Raw genomic sequence first — 25,158 nt, forward strand, 5'->3', positions numbered from 1 at the left:
AGTGTCCCCTGATCGACCCCGCTCCTCAGCCAGTGTCCAGATCGACCCCGCTCCTCAGCCAGTGTGTCCTGATCGACCCCGCTCCTCAGCCAGTGTCCAGATCGACCCCGCTCCTCAGCCAGTGTCCCCTGATCGACCCCGCTCCTCAGCCAGTGTCCCCTGATAAACCCCGCTCCTCAGCCAGTGTCCTGATCGACCCCGCTCCTCAGCCAGTGTCCTGATCGACCCCGCTCCTCAGCCAGTGTCCCCTGATCGACCCCGCTCCTCAGCCAGTGTCCTGATCGACCCCGCTCCTCAGCCAGTGTCCTGATCGAACAATCTCCTCAGCCAGTTTCCTGATCGACCCCCCGCTCCTCAGCCAGTGTCCTGATCGACCCCGCTCCTCAGCCAGTGTCCTGATTGTGCTCCTCAGCCAGTGTCCTGATCGACCCCGCTCCTCAGCCAGTGTCCGACATTGCTCCTCAGCCAGTGTCCTGATGAATGCTCAGCCAGTGTCCTAACTGCTCCTGCCAGTGTCTAGAACTCAGCCAGTGTCCTGATCGACAATATTCCTCAGCCAGTGTCCTGATCGAAAGCTCCTCAGCCAGTGTCCTGATCGGCTCCTCAGCCAGTGTCCTGATCGACCCCGCTCCTCAGCCAGTGTCCTGATGCTCCTCAGCCAGTGTGTCCTGATCGACCCCGCTCCTCAGCCAGTGTCCTGATCGACCCCGCTCCTCAGCCAGTGGGAACAAACAATCTGTCAACACTATGAATTTATGAATGACCCAGAATGCACTGAGGAGCATTCACACATTGGAGTCAATTTAGGAACACCCCCTTAGAGAGTTGGGACATTGAAGTTCTGTTGTGATGCACTGCAGCGATGTTATCTCCCCATCGACATTCATGGGGATATTGAATCTGTAACTGAAGGTCTAGAACTAGAACAATATTCTACAGTCTAAAAGCCCAAATCTCGAAACAGATGGCTCTGGGCAGAGCAGACTGCTGATGGATCAAGGGCACCTGTGAGGCGGTCAGTCTGGGGAGACAGTCTTAACCAGGGTTATGGTTAGTACCTAGCAGAGCAGTCAGTCTGGGGAGACAGTATTAACCAGGGTTATGGTTAGTACCTAGCAGAGCAGTCAGTCTGGGGAGACAGTCTGTTAGCCAAGGTTAGTACCTGTCAGAGCAGTCAGTCTGGGGAGACAGTCTGTTAGCCAGGGTTAGTACCTGTCAGAGCAGTCAGTCTGGGGAGACAGTCTGTTAGCCAGGGTTAGTACCTGTCAGAGCAGTCAGTCTGGGGAGACAGAGTCTGTTAGCCAGGGCCGTCAGCTCCATAGGGTCCAGCTCTGCGATGGGACAAAGCTGATTGGTGTAGAGATACTCCAGAACAGCCTGCATACACACCCTGCTGGTGCCTGGGAACGAGACCTAAACACACAGATACACACAGACACACACAGGAAAGAACAGAGACAAATCATTTGACAACATCTAAATGTCCTGTTTCAATGTCAGTAAAGACCAACATTAGAGACTACAGGGGCTCTGTAAAGACTACAGAGGCCCTGTGAAGACTAGCAGCAGACTACAGAGGCTCTGTAAAGACTAGCAGCAGACTAGAGGCTCTGTAAAAACTAGGACACCGGGTAGTAGCTTTCTACCACACTAAAATAAAGATGTCCCCATGGTTATAAAGAGAGGTAGTGTTAGACTGTTAGCCTGCTGGTCTGCCTGTTAGCCTGCTGGTCTGTCTGTTGGCCTGCTGCTCTGCCTGTTGGCCTGCTGCTCTGTCTGTTAGCCTGCTGGTCTGCCTGTTGGCCTGCTGGTCTGCCTGTTAGCCTGCTGCTCTGCCTGTTAGTCTGCTGCTCTGCCTGTTGGCCTGCTGCTCTGCCTGTTGGTCTGCTGCTCTGCCTGTTAGCCTGCTGTCTGCCTGTAGCCTGGTCTGCCTGTTAGCCTGGTCTGCCTGTGGCCTGCTGTCTGCCTGTTAGCCTGCTGCTCTGCCTGTTAGCCTGCTGCTCTGCCTGTTAGCCTCTGCTCTGCCTGTTAGCCTGCTGCTCTGCCTGTTGGCCTGCTGGTCTGCCTGTTGGCCTGCTGCTCTGCCTGTTGGCCTGCTGCTCTGCCTGTTGGCCTGCTGGTCTGCCTGTTGGCCTGCTGGTCTGCCTGTTGGCCTGCTGGTCTGCCTGTTGGTCTGCCTGTTGGTCTGCCTGTTGGTCTGCCTGTTGGTCTGCCTGTTGGTCTGCCTGTTGGTCTGCCTGTTGGTCTGCTGGTCTGCCTGTTGGTCTGCTGGTCTGCCTGTTGGTCTGCTGGTCTGCCTGTTAGCCTGCTGGTCTGCCTGTTAGCCTGCTGGTCTGCCTGTTAGCCTGCTGGTCTGCCTGTTAGCCTGCTGGTCTGCCTGTTAGAGCTAGTCTGCCTGTTGGTCTGCCTGTTGGTCTGCCTGTTGGTCTGCCTGTTGGTCTGCTGGTCTGCCTGTTGGTCTGCTGGTCTGCCTGTTGGTCTGCTGGTCTGCCTGTTGGTCTGCTGGTCTGCCTGTTGGTCTGCTGGTCTGCCTGCCTGAGAGCAGTGAAACATAACAAGGACTCTGTGTTCACAGAGGTAATGTTAGCCTGCTGGTCTGCCTGTTAGCCTGCTGGTCTGCCTGTTAGCCTGTTGGTCTGCCTGTTAGCCTGCTGGTCTGCCTGTCTGAGAGCAGTGCTACAGGACTCTGTGTTCAGAGAGGTAATGTTAGCCTGCTGGTCTGCTTGTCTGCCTGCCTGAGAGCAGTGAAACATAACAGGACTCTGTGTTCAGACAGTGTCCTGTTCCTGCTGGTCTGCCTTTAAAGCCTGAATAGTCTGCCTGTTGGTCTGCCTGTTGGTCTGCCTGTTGGTCTGCCTGTTGGTCTGCCTGTTGGTCTGCCTGTTGGTAAACTGTTGGATAACATCCCTATCCCCTGCTGGATCTGGTCTGCATCCCATAGCCCATATGGATCCTGGTCAACTGGAGACAAATCCCTGGTCCCTGTTAGCCTGGGTCTGCCTGTTAGCCTGCTGGTCTGCCTGTTGCCTGCTGGTCAACATCCCTATCCCTGTTGCCTGCTGGTCTGCCTGTTCCCTGCTGGTCTGCCTGTTCGGATGCTGGTCTGCCTGGATCCCTGCATCTGCCTATTCGCCTGGCTGGTCTGCCTGTTCCCTGCTGGATCTGGTCGCCTGCTGGTCTGCCTGTTGGTCTGCCTGGTCAACATCCCTGTTGGTCTGCCTGTTGGTCTCTGGTCTGCCTGTTAGCCTGCTGGTCTGCCTGTCTGCCTGCCTGAGAGCATATCCCATAATGGACTCTGGTTCAGGGAGAGGTAATGGTTCTGGCCTGCTGGTCTGCCTATCCCCTGCTGGTCTGCCTGTCAACTGCTGGTCTGCCTCCTGCTGGTCTGCCTGTTGGTCTCCTGGTCTGCCTGTTGGTCTGCATCCCTGTCTGCCTGCCTGGTCAACTGGAGACAACATAACAGGACTCTGTGTTCAGGGAGAGGTAATATCCCCTGCTGGTCTGCCTGTTCAGCCATGCTGGTCTGCCTATGGTTAGCCTCTGGTCTGCATGTTAGCCCTGGTCTGCCTGTTGGATGCTGGTCTGCCTGTATCCCCTGCTGGTCTGCCTGTTTGCCTGCTGGTCTGCCTGTTGGATCCTGGTCAACTGGAGACTGCTGGTCTGCCTGTTCGCCTGCTGGTCTGGTCGCATCCCCTATCCCCTATGGATCTGCCTGGTCAACTGGAGACAACATCCCTATCCCCTGCTGGTCTCCTGGTCGCCTGAGTCATCCCTATCCCCTGGATCCTGGTCTGCCTGTTAGCCTGCTGGTCTGCCTGTTCCCCTGCTGGATCCTGGTCAACATCCCTATCCCCTGTTGGATCCTGGTCAACTGTTGGTCAACATCCCTGTCTGCCTGCCTGGATCCTGGTCAGGACTGTGACAACATAATATCCCCTGCTGGTCTGCCTGGTCAGCCTGCTATCCCCTGTTGGATCCTGGTCAACTGGAGACTGCATCCCTATCCCCTGCTGGATCCTGGTCAACTGCTGGTCTGCCTGTTCCCCTGCTGGATGCCTGGTCAACTGCTGAGACAATTCCCATCTGCCTATCCCCTGCTGGTCTGCCTGGTCAACATGCTGGTCTGCCTGTTGGATCCTGGTCAACTGGAGATAACATGGCCCCATATCCCCTGCTGGTCTGCCTGGTCAACTGCTGGTCTCCCATATCCCCTATGGATCCTGGTCGCCTGCTGAGTCTGCCTGTTTGCCTGCTGGATCCTGGTCAACTGGAGTCATCCCCTGTTCGCCTGCTGGATCCTGGTCAACTGGAGTCATCCCATATCCCCTGCTGGATCCTGGTCAGAGCAGTGAAACAGAACATCTCTGTATCAGACATGGATCCTGATCAACTGGATTTACAAGATCTCTATCCCCTATGGATCCTGGTCAACTGATGAACATCCCATATCCCCTATGGATCCTGGTTTACATAAATGGAACTGGAGACAACATCCCATATCCCCTATGGATCTGGTCAACATCCCATATTCCCTATGGATCTGGTCCACATCCATATTCCATATTCCCTATGGATCCTGGTCAACTGGAGACAACATCCCATATCCCCTATGGATCCTGGTCTGGAGACACATCCCATATCCCCTATGGATCCTGGTCCAACATCCCATATCCCCTATGGATCCTGGTCAACTGGAGACAACATCCCATATCCCCTATGGATCCTGGTGGAGACAACATCCCATATCCCCTATGGATCCTGGTCAACTGGAGACAACATCCCATATCCCCTATGGATCCTGGTCAACATCCCATATCCCCTATGGATCCTGGTCAACTGGAGACAACATCCCATATCCCCTATGGATCCTGGTCAACATCCCATATTCCCTATGGATCCTGGTCAACTGGAGACAACATCCCATATCCCCTATGGATCCTGGTCAACTGGAGACACATCCCATATCCCCTATGGATCCTGGTCAACTGGAGACAACATCCCATATCCCCTATGGATCCTGGTCCACATCCCATATCCCCTATGGATCCTGGTCAACTGGAGACAACATCCCATATCCCCTATGGATCCTGGTCAAGACAACATCCCATATCCCCTATGGATCCTGGTCAACTGGAGACAACATCCCATATCCCCTATGGATCCTGGTCCAACATCCCATATCCCCTATGGATCCTGGTCAACATCCCATATCCCCTATGGATCCTGGTCAACTGGAGACAACATCCCATATCCCCTATGGATCCTGGTCAACTGGAGACAACATCCCATATCCCCTATGGATCCTGGTCAACATCCCATATCCCCTATGGATCCTGGTCAACTGGAGACAACATCCCATATCCCCTATGGATCCTGGTCAACATCCCATATCCCCTATGGATCCTGGTCAACATCCCATATCCCCTATGGATCCTGGTCAACATCCCATATCCCCTATGGATCCTGGTCAACTGGAGACAACATCCCATATCCCCTATGGATCCTGGTCAACTGGATGGATCCCGGTCAACATCCCATATCCCCTATGGATCCTGGTCAACTGGAGACAACATCCCATATCCCCTATGGATCCTGGTCAACTGGAGACAACATCCCATATCCCCTATGGATCCTGGTCAACTGGAGACAACATCCCATATCCCCTATGGATCCTGGTCAACTGGAGACAACATCCCATATCCCCTATGGATCCTGGTCAGACAACATCCCATATCCCCTATGGATCTGGTCCTGGAGACAACATCCCATATCCCCTATGGATCCTGGTCAATGGAGACAACATCCCATATCCCCTATGGATCCTGGTCAACTGGATCCTGGTCAACATCCCATATCCCCTATGGATCCTGGTCAACATCCCATATCCCCTATGGATCCTGGTCAACATCCCATATCCCCTATGGATCCTGGTCAACTAAGGATCCCAATATCCCCATGGATCCTATGGATCCTGGTCAACATCCCATATCCCCTATGGATCCTGGTCAACTGGAGACAACATCCCATATCCCCTATGGATCCTGGTCAACTGGAGACAACATCCCATATCCCCTATGGATCCTGGTCAACTGGAGACAACATCCCTATTCCCTATGGATCCTGGTCAACTGGAGACATCCCATTCCCTATGGATCCTGGTCAACATCCCATATCCCCTATGGATCCTGGTCAACTGGAGACAACATCCCATATCCCCTATGGATCCTGGTCAACATCCCATTCCCATATGGATCCTGGTCAACATCCCATATCCCCTATGGATCCTGGTGATCCCTATGGATCCTGGTCAACTAGAGACAACATCCCATTCCCTATATTCCCTATGGATCCTGGTAATCCCTATGGATCTTGGTCAAGTGTGTGCCTTTCCAAATCATGTCCAATCAATTGAATTCACCACAGGTGGACTCAATCAAGTTGAAGAAACATCAAGGATGATTAATGGAAACAGGATGCACCTGAGCTCAATTTCAAGTTTCATAGCAAAGGGTCTGAATACTTATGGAAATAAGGTATTTCTATATTTAATTTTGTATAAAAGTGCAATAAAATAAAATATGTATTTTTTCTTTGTCATTATGGGGTATTGTATGTGGAGTGATGACTTCGCCAATGTACTTAATGAAGCCAGTGGCTGATGTGTTAAACTCCTCACTGGTACTTCCTTTTGCTTGTAATTAAAATACCCTGCTCAAAAGTACTTTACTACATAGGGAATAGGGTGCCATTTGGGACTATCCAAAGATAACCCTAACCCAGACTGTGCTGTAGACAAGTTAACTATCCATGAAGGATCCTCCGAACACAGCACCCTAACCCCAACACTAGATATTACTCTGTGTTGTAGACTCACCACGTTGTTAGCACTCTCTATGAAGGATCCTCCGAACAAAGCACCCTAACCCCAACACTAGATATTACTCTGTGTTGTAGACTCACCTCGTTGTTAGCACTCTCCATGAAGGATCCTCCGAACACAGCACCCTAACCCCAACACTAGATATTACTCTGTGTTGTAGACTCACCTCGTTGTTAGCACTCTCCATGAAGGATCCTCCGAACAAAGCACCCTAACCCCAACACTAGATATTACTCTGTGTTGTAGACTCACCTCGTTGTTAGCACTCTCCATGAAGGATCCTCCGAACAAAGCACCCTAACCCCAACACTAGATATTACTCTGTGTTGTAGACTCACCTCGTTGTTAGCACTCTCCATGAAGGATCCTCCGAACAAAGCACCCTAACCCCAAAACTAGATATTACTCTGTGTTGTCGAATCACCTCGTTGTTAGCACTCTCCATGAAGGATCCTCCGAACAAAGCACCCTAACCCCAACACTAGATATTACTCTGTGTTGTAGACTCACCTCGTTGTTAGCACTCTCCATGAAGGATCCTCCGAACAAAGCACCCTAACCCCAAAACTAGATATTACTCTGTGTTGTCGAATCACCTCGTTGTTAGCACTCTCCATGAAGGATCCTCCGAACAAAGCACCCTAACCCCAACACTAGATATTACTCTGTGTTGTAGACTCACCTCGTTGTTAGCACTCTCCATGAAGGATCCTCCGAACAAAGCAGCCATCCAATCACAGGAGGAGATGAGCAGAGGTCTGTGAGCATTGATGGTTCCATCCTCCAACCTGAAGGTGACGTCTGAGACAGAGACATTATAACAACAACCTGAAGGTGACGTCTGAGACAGAGACATTATAACAACAACCTGAAGGTGACGTCTGAGACAGAGACATTATAACAACAACCTGAAGGTGACGTCTGAGACATTATAACAACAACCTGAAGGTGACGTCTGAGACAGAGACATTATAACAACAACCTGAAGGTGACGTCTGAGACAGAGACATTATAACAACAACCTGAAGGTGACGTCTGAGACAGAGACATTATAACAACAACCTGAAGGTGACGTCTGAGACAGAGACATTATAACAACAACCTGAAGGTGACGTCTGAGACAGAGACATTATAACAACAACCTGAAGGTGACGTCTGAGACATTATAACAACAACCTGAAGGTGACGTCTGAGACAGAGACATTATAACAACAACCTGAAGGTGACGTCTGAGACAGAGACATTATAACAACAACCTGAAGGTGACGTCTGAGACAGAGACATTATAACAACAACCTGAAGGTGACGTCTGAGACAGAGAGACATTATAACAACAACCTGAAGTTGACGTCTGAGACATTATAACAACAACCTGAAGGTGACGTCTGAGACAGAGAGACATTATAACAACAACCTGAAGGTGACGTCTGAGACAGAGAGACATTATAACAACAACCTGAAGGTGACGTCTGAGACATTATAACAACAACCTGAAGGTGACATCTGAGACAGAGACATTATAACAACAACCTGAAGGTGACGTCTGAGACAGAGACATTATAACAACAACCTGAAGAGACATTATAACAACAACCTGAAGGTGACATCTGAGACAGAGACATTATAACAACAACCTGAAGGTGACGTCTGAGACAGAGACATTATAACAACAACCTGAAGGTGAGACAGAGAGACATTATCTGAAGACAGACAGAGAGACATTATAACAACAACCTGAAGGTGACGTCTGAGACATTATAACAACAACCTGAAGGTGACATCTGAGACAGAGACATTATAACAACAACCTGAAGGTGACGTCTGAGACAGAGACATTATAACAACAACCTGAAGGTGACGTCTGAGACAGAGAGACATTATAACAACAACCTGAAGGTGACGTCTGAGACAGAGAGACATTATAACAACAACCTGAAGGTGACGTCTGAGACAGAGACATTATAACAACAACCTGAAGGTGACGTCTGAGACAGAGAGACATTATAACAACAACCTGAAGGAGACTGAGACAGAGACATTATAACAACAACCTGAAGGTGACGTCTGAGACTGAAGGTGAGAGACATTATAACAACAACCTGAAGGTGACGTCTGAGACAGAGACATTATAACAACAACCTGAAGGTGACGTCTGAGACAGAGACATTATAACAACAACCTGAAGGTGACGTCTGAGACAGAGACATTATAACAACAACCTGAAGGTGACGTCTGAGACAGAGACATTATAACAACAACCTGAAGGTGACGTCTGAGACAGAGACATTATAACAACAACCTGAAGGTGACGTCTGAGACAGAGACATTATAACAACAACCTGAAGGTGACGTCTGAGACAGAGACATTATAACAACAACCTGAAGGTGACGTCTGAGACAGAGACATTATAACAACAACCTGAAGGTGACAGAGACATTATAACTGAGACAGAGACATTATAACAACAACCTGAAGGTGACGTCTGAGACAGAGACATTATAACAACAACCTGAAGGTGACGTCTGAGACAGAGACATTATAACAACAACCTGAAGGTGACGTCTGAGACAGAGACATTATAACAACAACCTGAAGGTGACGTCTGAGACAGAGACATTATAACAACAACCTGAAGGTGACGTCTGAGACAGAGACATTATAACAACAACCTGAAGGTGACGTCTGAGACAGAGACATTATAACAACAACCTGAAGGTGACGTCTGAGACAGAGACATTATAACAACAACCTGAAGGTGACGTCTGAGACAGAGACATTATAACAACAACCTGAAGGTGACGTCTGAGACAGAGACATTATAACAACAACCTGAAGGTGACGTCTGAGACAGAGACATTATAACAACAACCTGAAGGTGACGTCTGAGACAGACATTATAACAACAACCTGAAGGTGACGTCTGAGACAGAGACATTATAACAACAACCTGAAGGTGACGTCTGAGACAGAGACATTATAACAACAACCTGAAGGTGACGTCTGAGACAGAGACATTATAACAACAACCTGAAGGTGACGTCTGAGACAGAGACATTATAACAACAACCTGAAGGTGACGTCTGAGACAGAGACATTATAACAACAACCTGAAGGTGACGTCTGAGACAGAGACATTATAACAACAACCTGAAGGTGACGTCTGAGACAGAGACATTATAACAACAACCTGAAGGTGACGTCTGAGACAGAGACATTATAACAACAACCTGAAGGTGACGTCTGAGACAGAGACAACCTTATAACAACAACCTGAAGGTGACGTCTGAGACAGAGAGACATTATAACAACAACCTGAAGGTGACATTATCTGAGACAGAGAGACATTATAACAACAACCTGAAGGTGACGTCTGAGACAGAGACATTATAACAACAACCTGAAGGTGACGTCTGAGACAGAGAGACATTATAACAACAACCTGAAGGTGACGTCTGAGACAGAGAGACATTATAACAACAACCTGAAGGTGACGTCTGAGACAGAGAGACATTATAACAACAACCTGAAGGTGACGTCTGAGACAGAGAGACATTATAACAACAACCTGAAGGTGACGTCTGAGACAGAGAGACATTATAACAACAACCTGAAGGTGACGTCTGAGACAGAGAGACATTATAACAACAACCTGAAGGTGACGTCTGAGACAGAGAGACATTATAACAACAACCTGAAGGTGACGTCTGAGACAGAGAGACATTATAACAACAACCTGAAGGTGACGTCTGAGACAGAGACATTATAACAACAACCTGAAGGTGACGTCTGAGACAGAGAGACATTATAACAACAACCTGAAGGTGACGTCTGAGACAGAGACATTATAACAACAACCTGAAGGTGACGTCTGAGACAGAGACATTATAACAACAACCTGAAGGTGACGTCTGAGACAGAGACATTATAACAACAACCTGAAGGTGACGTCTGAGACAGAGACATTATAACAACAACCTGAAGGTGACGTCTGAGACAGAGACATTATAACAACAACCTGAAGGTGACGTCTGAGACAGAGACATTATAACAACAACCTGAAGGTGACGTCTGAGACAGAGACATTATAACAACAACCTGAAGGTGACGTCTGAGACAGAGACATTATAACAACAACCTGAAGGTGACGTCTGAGACAGAGACATTATAACAACAACCTGAAGGTGACGTCTGAGACAGAGACATTATAACAACAACCTGAAGGTGACGTCTGAGACATTATAACAACAACCTGAAGGTGACGTCTGAGACATTATAACAACAACCTGAAGGTGACGTCTGAGACAGAGACATTATAACAACAACCTGAAGGTGACGTCTGAGACATTATAACAACAACCTGAAGGTGACGTCTGAGACAGAGACATTATAACAACAACCTGAAGGTGACGTCTGAGACATTACAACAACAACCTGAAGGTGACGTCTGAGACAGAGAAACACATTAAACAGAACACATCACCCCCATCCAAAGTTCCAAACACATGATAACTTCCTAGTCAAAAGCAACAGAAAACACTTTGATCTACGATGCAGCATGGTTTACCTGTGAAGGTGTTCTTGTTGAGACACTCCTTGATGCGGTTGGATTTCCTGACGTGGAAGGCCTTGGTGATTTCCTGGTTCATGAAGCCTTCATGGTTCATGATGTTCTCCACCATCATCCTCAGGTCAAACACCTCCAGGACCTCCGCGATCTGGGCGATCTTCATCAGATCCCGCTCCTCTTCATCCAGCTCCCCAGTGTAGAGGAACCTCAACACGGCACTGAACGGACCCAGCTGGATGGAGTAGTCCATCTTCACCACCGTCATGTGAGCCGGGGAGCCCGTCACAGGGTTGGTCACACTCTCCTTGTGGATGCTGTAGAAGGCCTTGCTCCAGGAGGCCAAGGACAGCTTGGTGCGCCGGTGCTTACCAGAGAAGCTCATCATCTTCAGGGTGCCGTCACTCTTAGAGGCCCGGAGGGAACAGGGAGAGAGGTTGGGGAGCACAGCCACGTCCTCCTCTGTGTCCAGACTAAGGGTCCTGAGGAGAGAGTCCCGGGCATGCCGCTCCGTCACCACCAGGCACTGGGACTATCACTGAAGTCCATCTGGAAACAATCACATTTATAACGGGTTTTTATGTCAAAGTGCTCTACAGAAACCCAACCGGAAACCACAGAGAGCAAGCAATACTGAGGCAGAAGCACAGTGGCTAGGAATAAAAACCTAGAAGGAAGGACACCTAGAGAGGAACTGGAGAGGAACCTAGAGAGGAACCTAGAGAGGAACCTAGAGAGGAACCTAGAGAGGAACCTAGAGAGGAACCGAGAGAGGAACCAGAGAGGAACTAGAGAGGAACTAGAGAGGAACTAGAGAGGAACTAGAGAGAACCTAGGGAGGAACCTAGGGAGGAACCTAGAGAGGAAACTAGAGAGGAAACTAGAGAGGAACCTAGAGAGGAACCTAGAGAGGAACCAGGCAAAGAGACACTACCTGGAACAGGTCATAAAACTTGGAGGAGGAGGTAGAGAGGTAGATCTTGTGGGCGAAGATGTGGATGTGGTCCTGGAGGATGAACATGACGTCAGCACAAAGAGGACTGTCCAATAGGAGGCCAGGACCCTCCCCGTTGTTGATGACACACTCTGGAATCTTGATGAGAGGGGGCGGTGCTTTGGGCGGCAGGAAGGGCGCCTGGAGGAGGGGCTTCTGGACCTTCCGGAGGTGGGACTTCCAGAACTGCAGGTGTCGACGGGAGATGAGCGCGGCTCGAATGGCATTGTCGAAGATATCCTTGATGCCAAACTGGTCGAACACACTGGTCTCATAGTAGGAGATGCCCAGCTCCTTGGCCACCTCCCGGCCACTCTCTGGAGGAAGGATGTCTCCGGGCTTTATCGGCCTGGTGGGGAGGAAATAAGAGCTATTCTCAATACGGAAGAATACAAAGTCATTATTTATTAAAAATGTATGTAAACCAGTTTGCTAAATTTAATAAAATGTCAGTAGTTACTGCACAGAGTTTCAACTAACACTAAAATGTATAGATTTCGTCAACCAAAACCAGCTACATGATGACATTCCTCTTTAAGGAATACCTAGGATAGGATAAGTATTCCCTCTCACCCCCCTTTAAGATTTAGATGCACTATTGTAAAGTGACTGTTCCACTGGATGTCATAAGGTGAATGCACCAATTTGTAAGTCGCTCTGGATAAGAGCGTCTGCTAAATGACTTAAATGTAAAAAAATGACATAAAATGTAATGACATAATGACTTATTCTATACCTGGCTAGTGGCCTCCTGGCCCTGTTGACAGTCACATGATGACATAATGCTGATTCTATACCTGGCTAGTGGCCTCCTGGCCCTGTTGACAGTCACATGGTGACATAATGCTGATTCTATACCTGGCTAGTGGCCTCCTGGCCCTGTTGACAGTCACATGGTGACATAATGCTGATTCTATACCTGGCTAGTGGCCTCCTGGCCCTGTTGACAGTCACATGGTGACATAATGCTGATTCTATACCTGGCTAGTGGCCTCCTGGCCCTGTTGACAGTCACATGGTGACATAATGCTGATTCTATACCTGGCTAGTGGCCTCCTGGCCCTGTTGACAGTCACATGGTGACATAATGCTGATTCTATACCTGGCTAGTGGCCTCCTGGCCCTGTTGACAGCTACATGGTGACATAATGCTGATTCTATACCTGGCTAGTGGCCTCCTGGCCCTGTTGACAGTCACATGGTGACATAATGCTGATTCTATACCTGGCTAGTGGCCTCCTGGCCCTGTTGACAGTCACATGGTGACATAATGCTGATTCTGATTATACCTGGCTAGTGGCCTCCTGGCCCTGTTGACAGTCACATGATGACATAATGCTGATTCTATACCTCCTGGCCCTAGTTGGCCTCCTGACATAATGCTGATTCTATACCTGGCTAGTTGACAGTCACATGGTGACATAATGCTGATTCTATACCTGGCTAGTGGCCTCCTGGCCCTGTTGACAGTCACATGGTGACATAACTAGTGGCCTCCTGGCCCTGTCACCAAGCACGGTAACAATGCTGTTTCATATGGTGACATAATGCTGATTCTATACCTGGCTAGTGGCCTCCTGGCCCTGTTGACAGTCACATGGTGACATAATGCTGATTCTATACCTGGCTAGTGGCTGTTGACAACTACTGACATAATGCTGGCTAGTGGCCTCCCCTGTTGACAGTCACATGGATGACATAATGCTGTTTCTATAGTGGCCTCCTGGCTAGTGACAGTCACCTCCTAATGCTGATTCTATACCTGTTGACAGTCACAGTCTCATGGTGACATAATGCTGATTCTATACCTGGCTAGTGGCCTCCTGGCCCTGTTGACAGTCACATGGTGACACATGGTGACATAATGCTGACAGTTCATATGACATAATGCTGATTCTAGTGGCCTCCCTGTTGACAGTCTCATGGTGACATAATGCTTGACTATACCTGGCTAGGTGCCTCCTGGCCCTGTTGACAGACATGGTGACATAATGCTGATTCTATACCTGGCTAGTGGCCTCCTGGCCCTGTTGACAGTCACATGGTGACATAATGCTGATTCTATACCTGGCTAGTGGCCTCCTGGCCCTGTTGACAGTCACATTATGACATAATGCTGATTCTATACCTGGCTAGTGGCCTCCTGGCCCTGTTGACAGTCACATGGTGACATAATGCTGATTCTATACCTGGCTAGTGGCCAACCTGGCCCTGTTGACAGTCACATTATGACATAATGCTGATTCTATACCTGGCTAGTGGCCTCCTGGCCCTGTTGACAGTCACATGGTGACATAATGCTGATTCTATACCTGGCTAGTGGCCTCCTGGCCCATGTATAACAGTCACATGGTGACATAATGCTGATTCTATACCTGGCTAGTGGCCTCCTGGCCCTGTTGACAGTCACATGATGACATAATGCTGATTCTATACCTGGCTAGTGGCCTCCTGGCCCTGTTGACAGTCACATGGTGACATAATGCTGATTCTATACCTGGCTAGTGGCCTCCTGGCCCTGTTGACAGTCACATGATGACATAATGCTGATTCTATACCTGGCTAGTGGCCTCCTGGCCCTGTTGACAGTCACATGATGACATAATGCTGTTTCTATACCTGGCTAGTGGCCAACCTGGCCCTGTTGACAGTCACATGGTGACATAATGCTGTTTCTATACCTGGCTAGTGGCCTCCTGGCCCTGTTGACAGTCACATGGTGACATAATGCTGATTCTATACCTGGCTAGTGGCCTCCTGGCCCTGTTGACAGTCACATGGTGACATAATGCTGATTCTATACCTGGCTAGTGGCCTGGCCCTGGCCCTGTGACATGACAACCACATGGTGACATAATGCTGTTTCTATACCTGGCTAGTGGCCTCCTGGCCCTGTTGACAGCCACATGGTGACATAATGCTGATTCTATACCTGGCTAGTGGCCTCCTGGCCCTGTGACAGTCACATGGTGACATAATGCTGATCTCTATACCTGGCTATGACATAATGCTGATTCCTCCTGGCCCTGTTGACAGCTACATGGTGACATAATGCTGATTCTATACCTGGCTAGTGGCCTCCTGGCCCTGTTGACAGTCACATGGTGACATAATGCTGTTTCTGGCCTCCTGGCTGTTAGTGGCATAATGCTGATTCCTGGCTCCTGGCCCTGTTGACAGTCACATGGTGACATAATGCTGATTCTATACACTGGCTAGTGGCCTCCTGGCCCTGTTGACAGTCACATGATGACATAATGCTGATTCTATACCTGGCTGGCTCCAGCCCTGTTGACAGTCACATGGTGACATAATGCTGATTCTATACCTGGCTAGTGGCCTGGCCCTGGCCCTGTTGACAGTCACATGGTGACATAATGCTGATTCTATACCTGGCTAGTGGCCCCTGTTGACAGTCACATGGTGACATAATGCTGTTGACAGTCACATGGTGACATAATGCTGATTCTATACCTGGCTAGTGGCCTCCTGGACAGGCACATGGTGACCTGTTGGAGTGGCCTCCTGGCCCACTGACAGTCACATGGTGACATAATGCTGATTCTATACCTGGCTAGTGGCCTCCTGGCCCTGTTGACAGTCACATGGTGACATAATGCTGATTCTATACCTGGCTAGTGGCCTGGCCCTGACAGGAACCCTGTTGACAGTCACATGGTGACATAATGCTGTTTCTATACCTGGCTAGTGGCCTCCTGGCCCTGTTGACAGTCACATGGTGACATAATGCTGTTTCTATACCTGGCTAGTGGCCTCCTGGCCCTGTTGACAGTCACATGGTGACATAATGCTGATTCTATACCTGGCTAGTGGCCTCCTGGCCCTGTTGACAGCTACATGGTGACATAATGCTGTTTCTATACCTGGCTAGTGGCCTCCTGGCCCTGTTGACAGTCACATGGTGACATAATGCTGATTCTATACCTGGCTAGTGGCCTCCTGGCCCTGTTGACAGTCACATGGTGACATAATGCTGATTCTATACCTGGCTAGTGGCCTCCTGGCCCTGTTGACAGTCACATGGTGACATAATGCTGATTCTATACCTGGCTAGTGGCCTCCTGGCCCTGTTGACAGTCACATGGTGACATAATGCTGTTTCTATACCTGGCTAGTGGCCTCCTGGCCCTGTTGACAGTCAAATGGTGACATAATACCTGCTAGTGGCCTTCTATACATGGTGACTGCTGTTTCTATACCTAGTGGCCTCCTGGCCCTGTTGACAGCCACATGGTGACATAATGCTGTTTCTATACCTGGCTAGTGGCCTCCTGGCCCTGTTGACAGTCACATGGTGACATAATGCTGATTCTATACCTGGCTAGTGGCCTCCTGGCCCTGTTGACAGTCACATGGTGACATAATGCTGATTCTATACCTGGCTAGTGGCCTCCTGGCCCTGTTGACAGCCACATGGTGACATAATGCTGATTCTATACCTGGCTAGTGGCCTCCTGGCCCTGTTGACGGCCTCCAGATCAGCGTAACGCAGGTCCAGCTGACAACCCACCAGGATGACAGGCGTCCTGGGACAAAAGTGCTTGATCTCCATGTGCCACATGGTCTTGACGTGATGCAGAGAGTTGGGGTTGGCGATGGAGAAACACAGCACAACCACGTCTGACCTGGAGAGAACAGACAGGAGCCAGAAAGACACACAGAAAGCTACTGTTTACAGGCCTCCTGGGCCGTATGCAAATCAAATCAAATGTTATTTGTCACATACACATGGTTAGCAGATGTTAATGCGAGTGTAGCGAAATGCTTGTGCTTCTATTTCCGACAATGCAGTAATAACCAACAAGTAATCTAACTAACAATTCCAAAATTACTGTCTTATACAATGTAAGGGGATAAAGAATATGTACATAAAGATATATGAATGAGTGATGGTACAGAGCAGCATAGGCTCTACAGTAGATGATATAGAGTACAGTATATACATATGAGATGAGTATGTAAACAAAGTGGCATAGTTTCAAGTGGCTAGTGATACATTTATTACAAAAGGATGCAGTAGATGATATAGAGTACAGTATATACATATGCATATGAGATGAATAATGTAGGGTATGTAAACATTATATTAGGTAGCATTGTTTAAAGTGGCTAGTGATATATTTTACATCATTTCCCATCAATTCCCATTATTAAAGTGGCTGGAGTTGAGTCAGTGGCAGTGTCAGTGTGTTGCCAGCAGCCACTCAATGTTAGTGTTGGCTGTTTAACAGTCTGATGGCCTTGAGATAGAAGCTGTTTTCAGTCTCTCGGTCCCAGCTTTGATGCACCTGTACTGACCTCGCCTTCTGGATGATAGCGGGGTGAACAGGCAGTGGCTCGGGTGGGTTGTCCTTGATGATCTTTATGGCCTTCCTGTAACATCGGGTGGTGTCGGTGTCCTGGAGGGCAGGTAGTTTGCCCCCGGTGATGCGTTGTGCAGACCTCACTACCCTCTGGAGAGCCTTACGGTTGTGGGCGGAGCAGTTGCCGTACCAGGCGGTGATACAGCCCGCCAGGATGCTCTCGATTGTGCATCTGTAGAAGTTTGTGAGTGCTTTTGGTGACAGGCAGATTTCTTCAGCCTCCTGAATTTCTTCAGCCTCCTGACGATGCTGTCTGTGTGAGTGGACCAACTCAGTTTGTCTGTGATGTGTATGCCGAGGAACTTAAAACTTACTACCCTCTCCACTACTGTTCCATCGATGTGGATAGGGGGTGTTCCCTCTGCTGTTTCCTGAAGTCCACAATCATCTCCTTAGTTTTGTTGACGTTGAGTGTGAGGTTATTTTCCTGACACCACACTCCGAGGGCCCTCACCTCCTCCCTGTAGGCAGTCTCGTCGTTGTTGGTAATCAAGCCTACCACTGTTGTGTCGACCGCAAACTTGATGATTGAGTTGGAGCGTGCGTGGCCACGCAGTCGTGGGTGAACAGGGAGTACAGGAGAGGGCTCAGAACGCACCCTTGTGGGGCCCCAGTGTTGAGGATCAGCGGGGTGGAGATGTTGTTGCCTACCCTCACCACCTGGGGGAGGCCCGTCAGGAAGTCCAGTACCCAGTTGCACAGGGCGGGGTTGAGACCCAGGGTCTCGAGCTTGATGACGAGCTTGGAGGGTACTATGGTGTTGAATGCCGAGCTGTAGTCGATGAACAGCATTCTCACATAGGTATTCCTCTTGTCCAGATGGGTTAGGGCAGTGTGCAGTGTGGTTGAGATTGCATCGTCTGTGGACCTATTTGGGCGGTAAGCAAATTGGAGTGGGTCTAGGGTGTCAGGTAGGGTGGAGGTGATATGGTCCCTGACTAGTCTCTCAAAGCACTTCATGATGACGGAAGTGAGTGCTACGGGGCAGTAGTCGTTAAGCTCAGTTACCTTAGCTTTCTTGGGAACAGGAACAATGGTGGCCCTCTTGAAGCATGTGGGAACAGCAGACTGGTATAGGGATTGATTGAATATTTCCGTAAACACACCGGCCAGCTGGTCTGCGCATGCTCTGAGGGCGCGGCTGGGGATGCCGTCTGGGCCTGCAGCCCTGCGAGGGTTAACACGTTTAAATGTTTTACTCACCTCGACTGCAGTGAAGGAGAGTCAGCATGTTTTCATTGCAGGCCGTGGCAGTGGCACTGTATTGCCTCAAAGCAGGCAAAAAAGTTATTTAGTCTGCCTGGGAGCAAGACATCCTGGTCCGTGACTGGGCTGGTTTCTTCTTGTAGTCCGTGATTGACTGTAGACCCTGCCACATGCCTCTTGTGTCTGAGCCATTGAATTGAGATTCCACTTTGTCTCTGTACTGACGCTTAGCTTGTTTGATTGCCTTGCGGAGGGAATAGCTACACTGTTTGTATTCGGTCATGTTACCAGTCACCTTGCCCTGATTAAAAGCAGTGGTTCGCGCTTTCAGTTTCACGCGGATGCTGCCATCAATCCACGGTTTCTGGTTAGGGAATATTTTAATCATTGCTATGGGAACGACATCTTCAACGCACGTTCTAATGAACTCGCACACCGAATCAGCGTATTCGTCAATGTTGTTATCTGACGCAATACGAAACATATCCCAGTCCACGTGATGGAAGCAGTCTTGGAGTGTGGAATCAGCTTGGTCGGACCAGCGTTGGACAGACCTCAGCGTGGGGGCCTCCCGTTTTAGTTTCTGTCTGTAGGCAGCGTCACTAACTGAGTTCCCTGAATTCCTATCGGACCTTGTTGTCAGGGCAGATAATATTCTAGTTTTTGGTGACTTTGACATTCACATGGAAAAGTCCACAGACCCACTCCAAAAGGCTTTCGGAGCCATCATCAACTCAGTGGGTTTTGTCCAACATGTCTCAAGACTTACTCACTGCCACAGTCAAACTCTGGATCTAGTTTTGTCCCGTGGAATAAATGTTGTGGATCTTAATGTTTTTCCTCATAATCGTGGACGATCGGACCACCATTTTATTACATATGCAACAAATAATCTGCTCAGATCCCAACCAAGGATCATCAAAAGCCATGCTATAAATTCTCAGACAACCCAAATATTCCTAAATTCCCTTCCAGACTCCCTCCACCTACACAAGGACGTCGGAGTACAATTATCGGTTAACCACCTAACTGAGGAACTAAATTTAACCTAGTCTCTGACAAGACAACAGCTGCAGTACTACACCAAACACAACACCACTCTGACAAGGCAACAGCTGCAGTACTACACCAAACAGAACACCACTCTGACAAGGCAACAGCTGCAGTTCTACACCAAACAGAACACCACTCTGACAAGACAACAGCTACAGTACTACACCAAACACAACACCACTCTGACAAGACAACAGCTACAGTACTACACCAAACACCTGTTATAACAGAGGTTATAATGAATGATTAGAGGGGTGTGGGTTTAAACTGCCTTCAAGGTAAACAGACAGACAGACCTCATGTCTCGCCGACATCAACAGATGTTAGAGGATGATGGTGGCAGCTTGACAACGATCAATCCACCAATCAATGAAAGCTCATCGGAGGCACCAGTTCCATTAAGACAGTCTGAGGCATCATTTAAGAATAACACAGTCGGATACTAAGATCGAGAGAAAACTAATTTACAGGAAGTCTAAAACCAGCTGAATATTTTAGTGTCCAGAGGGTCAGAACCGGGAAACCAGGTCGCTGACATTGGGCCAATAGGCTTAACCCACTCGGTGGGAATTGTAACATGGCTCATTAGACAGGATCACTACACTATGCATGCAGCCATCAGTCCATGCCAAATATATCAGGACTCACGTCTATTAGGTAGTATATACTACCTAACCAAGCAGAGTAGCATACACTACCTAACCAAGCAGAGTAGCATACACTACCTAACCTAGCAGACACTACCATCCATCCATCCTTACCCACACCTACCCATCCCATCCTTACCCACCTCCATCCCATTCTTACCCCACCTACCCATCCATCCCATTCTTACCCATCCCATCCGTCCATCCTTACCCATCCCATCCTTACCCACACCTACCCATCCATCCATCCTTATCCATCCCTACCATCCATCCATTATCCACACCTACCCATCCATCCCATCCTTACCCACACCTACCCATCCATCCCATCCTTATCCATCCCTACCATCCATCCATCCTTATCCATCCCTACCATACCCATCGTTACCCATTCCATGATTATCCATCCTACCCATCCCATCCTTACCCATCCATCCTTACCCATCCCATCCTACCCATCCATACCCATCCCATCCTTACCCATCCCATCCTTACCCATCGTTACCCATCGTTACCCATCCCATCCTTACCCATCGTTACCCATCCCATCCTTACCCATCGTTACCCATCCCATCCTTACCCATCGTTACCCATCCCATCCTTACCCATCGTTACCCATCCCATCCTTACCCATCCTTACCCATCCCATCCTTACCCATCCTTACCCATCCCATCCATCGTATCCTTACCCATCCCATCCTTACCCAATCCATCCCTACTCATCCTTAGCCATTCCAGAAAAATACGCCTCAGTCCCAGCCTCAGCCTCAGCCCCAGCATCCCAGCCCCAGCATCCCAGCCTCAGCATCCCAGCCTCAGCATCCCAGCCTCAGCATCCCAGCCTCAGCATCCCAGCCTCAGCATCCCAGCATCCCAGCATCCCAGCCTCCCAGCCTCCCAGCCTCCCAGCCTCCCAGCCTCCCAGCCTCAGGTGTCAGTCTTACCTTCCGTATGCGAAGCGTCTGTCTTTATGATGATCGCCAAAGGTGTCCCACAGCCTGAGAGACACACTGACCTCATCCACCACATCCCTGGAGCGCTCCAACACCTACAGCGGGTCACACAGAGACACATATTAGAAAACATACAGATTTTTAAACAAGATTCATTTAAAATACTGTACATAGAATGCAGGTGGGTGTGAGTGATGACAGGCTGGGGGTGAGTGAGACAGGCGGGGGCTGAGAGTGATGACAGGCGGGGGCTGAGAGTGAAGACAGGCGGGGGCTGAGAGTGAAGACAGGCGGGGGCTGAGAGTGAAGACAGGCGGGGGCTGAGAGTGAAGACAGGCGGGGGCTGAGAGTGAAGACAGGCGGGGGTGAGTGAAGACAGGCGGGGGCTGAGTGAAGACAGGCGGGGGCTGAGAGTGAAGACAGGCGGGGGCTGACAGTGAAGACAGGCTGGGGGGCTGAGAGAGTGAAGACAGGCGGGGGCTGACAGTGAAGACAGGCGGGGGCTGAGAGTGAAGACAGGCGGGGGCTGAGAGTGAAGACAGGCTGGGGCTGAGAGTGAAGACAGGCTGGGGGGAGAGTGAAGACAGGCGGGGGGCTGAGAGTGAAGACAGGCGGGGGCTGAGAGTGATGACAGGCGGGGGCTGAGAGTGATGACAGGCTGGGGGGCTGAGAGTGATGACAGGCGGGGGCTGAGAGTGATGACAGGCTGGGGGTGAGTGATGACAGGCGGGGCTGAGAGTGATGACAGGCGGGGGTGAGAGTGATGACAGGCGGGGGCTGAGAGTGATGACAGGCGGGGGGTGAGTGATGACAGGCTGGGGGTGCTGGGGTGAGTGATGACAGGCGGGGGGTGAGTGATGACAGGCTGGGGGTGAGTGATGACAGGCTGGGGGTGAGTGATGACAGGCTGGGGGTGAGTGATGACAGGCTGGGGGGTGAGTGATGACAGGCTGGGGGTGAGTGATGACAGGCTGGGGGTGAGTGATGACAGGCTGGGGGTGAGTGATGACAGGCTGGGGGTGAGTGATGACAGGCTGGGGGTGAGTGAAGACAGGCTGGGGGTGAGGGATGACAGGCTGGGGGTGAGTGATGACAGGCTGGGGGTGAGTGAAGACAGGCTGGGGGTGAGTGAAGACAGGCTGGGGGTGAGTGAAGACAGGCTGGGGGTGAGTGATGACAGGCTGGGGGTGAGTGATGACAGGCTGGGGGTGAGTGATGACAGGCTGGGGGTGAGTGATGACAGGCTGGGGGTGAGTGATGACAGGCTGGGGTGAGTGATGACAGGCTGGGGGTGAGTGATGACAGGCTGGGGGTGAGTGATGACAGGCTGGGGGTGAGTGATGACAGGCTGGGGGTGAGTGATGACAGGCTGGGGGGTGAGTGATGACAGGCTGGGGGTGAGTGATGACAGGCTGGGGGTGAGTGATGACAGGCTGGGGGTGAGTGATGACAGGCTGGGGGTGAGTGATGACAGGCTGGGGGTGAGTGATGACAGGCTGGGGGTGAGTGATGACAGGCTGGGGGTGAGATGACAGGCTGACAGGCTGGGGGTGAGTGATGACAGGCTGGGGGGTGAGTGATGACAGGCTGGGGGTGAGTGATGACAGGCTGGGGGGTGAGTGAAGACAGGCTGGGGGGGGTGAGTGAAGACAGGCTGGGGGTGAGTGATGACAGGCTGGGGGGTGAGTGAAGACAGGCTGGGGGTGAGGATGACAGGCTGGGGGGTGAGTGAAGACAGGCTGGGGGGTGAGTGAAGACAGGCTGGGGGTGAGTGATGAAGACAGGCAGGGGGGGTGAGTGAAGACAGGCTGGGGGGTGAGTGAAGACAGGGGGGTGAGTGATGACAGGCTGGGGGGTGAGTGATGACAGGCTGGGGGTGAGTGATGACAGGCTAGGGGGGGGGTGAGTGATGACAGGCTGGGGGTGAGTGATGACAGGCTGGGGGTGAGTGATGACAGGCTGGGGGTGAGTGATGACAGGCTGGGGTGAGTGATGACAGGCTGGGGGTGAGTGATGACAGGCTGGGGGTGAGTGATGACAGGCTGGGGGTGAGTGATGACAGGCTGGGGGGTGAGTGATGACAGGCTGGGGGGGTGAGTGATGACAGGCTGGGGGGTGAGTGATGACAGGCTGGGGGGTGAGTGATGACAGGCTGGGGTGATGACAGGCTGGGGGTGATGATGACAGGAGGGCAGGCTAGGGGGGTGTTTGATGACAGGTAGGGAGGGCTGTTTGGTGACAGGTAGGGAGGGCTGTTTGGTGACAGGTAGGGAGGGCTGTTTGGTGACAGGTAGGGAGGGCTGTTTGATGACAGGTAGGGAGGGCTGTTTGGTGACAGGTAGGGAGGGCTGTTTTGATGACTGTTTGGTGACAGGTAGGGAGGGCTGTTTGATGACAGGTAGGGAGGGCTGTTTGATGACAGGTAGGGGAGGGCTGTTTGGTGACAGGTAGGGAGGGCTGTTTGATGACAGGTAGGGGAGGGCTGTTGATGACAGGTAGGGAGGGCTGTTGATGACAGGTAGGGAGGGCTGTTTGATGACAGGTAGGGAGGGCTGTTATGATGACAGGTAGGGAGGGCTGTTTGATGACAGGTAGGGAGGGCTGTTTGGTGACAGGTAGGTAGGGCTGTTTGATGACAGGTAGGGAGGGCTGTTTGATGACAGGTAGGGAGGGCTGTATGATGACAGGTAGGGCTGTTTTGACAGCTAGGCAGTGTTTGGTGAGACAGGTAGTGACAGGTAGAGGGCTGTTTGGTGACTATAGGGAGGGCTGTTTTGAGACAGGTAGGGACTGTTTGTGTAGGTTGGGGTTAGGGGTCAGGGTTAGGGCTGTTTGGTGACACTCTGTACTGGTCTATAGCCCAGGCGTGACAGGAAGGGCTGTGTTGGGGTTAGGGGTCAGCTGGTTAGGTTTGACAGGTAGTGACACACTCTGTACTGGTCTATAGCCCAGACCGTAGGGACGTGTGTTGGGGTTAGGGGTCAGGGTTAGGTTTGTACCTCTTGACACACTCTGTACTGGTCTATAGCCCAGAACGTAGGGAAGTGTGTTGGGGTTAGGGGTCAGGGTTAGGTATGGTACCTCTTGACAGACTCTGTACTGGTCTATAGCCCAGACCGTCGGGACGTGTGTGGCCAGTAGTTGGTACTGGTTCAGAGTGGTGTTGCAGGCCCGAGCACAGATCAGCCGTGTCTTCCCTACGGCATTGTCCCCCACCACAACACACTTAATGGTCTCAACATTGGGTCTCTCGTAGTCCATACTACTGTTCAGGGCCCTGTGTGACAGGAGAGAAAACAGGCTCAATCACCTTGGATGACGATGCAACGTCAGGTAGTAGATCGTCTAAACAACGCAGATGAACAACGTAACGTAGGTACACGTTTAAATTAAGACTTCATTTTCACGCAGTTCATTCAAAACAACCCTGAAACACGTTCTAATAAGCAGCTATTCACATTCTTATGATTATACTG

The 25,158-nt window shown here is 50.3% G+C and overlaps 1 pseudogene; it reads right to left on the reverse strand.

The window, feature by feature from the left end:
- Positions 1 to 24,954, reverse strand: part of LOC124024996 — a 37,557-nt pseudogene extending 12,603 nt beyond the window's left edge.
- Between the last annotated feature and the right edge of the window lie 204 nt (positions 24,955 to 25,158).

The sequence above is a fragment of the Oncorhynchus gorbuscha genome, unplaced genomic scaffold (assembly GCF_021184085.1).
Source record: "Oncorhynchus gorbuscha isolate QuinsamMale2020 ecotype Even-year unplaced genomic scaffold, OgorEven_v1.0 Un_scaffold_2112, whole genome shotgun sequence".
NCBI classification, from domain to species: domain Eukaryota; kingdom Metazoa; phylum Chordata; class Actinopteri; order Salmoniformes; family Salmonidae; genus Oncorhynchus; species Oncorhynchus gorbuscha.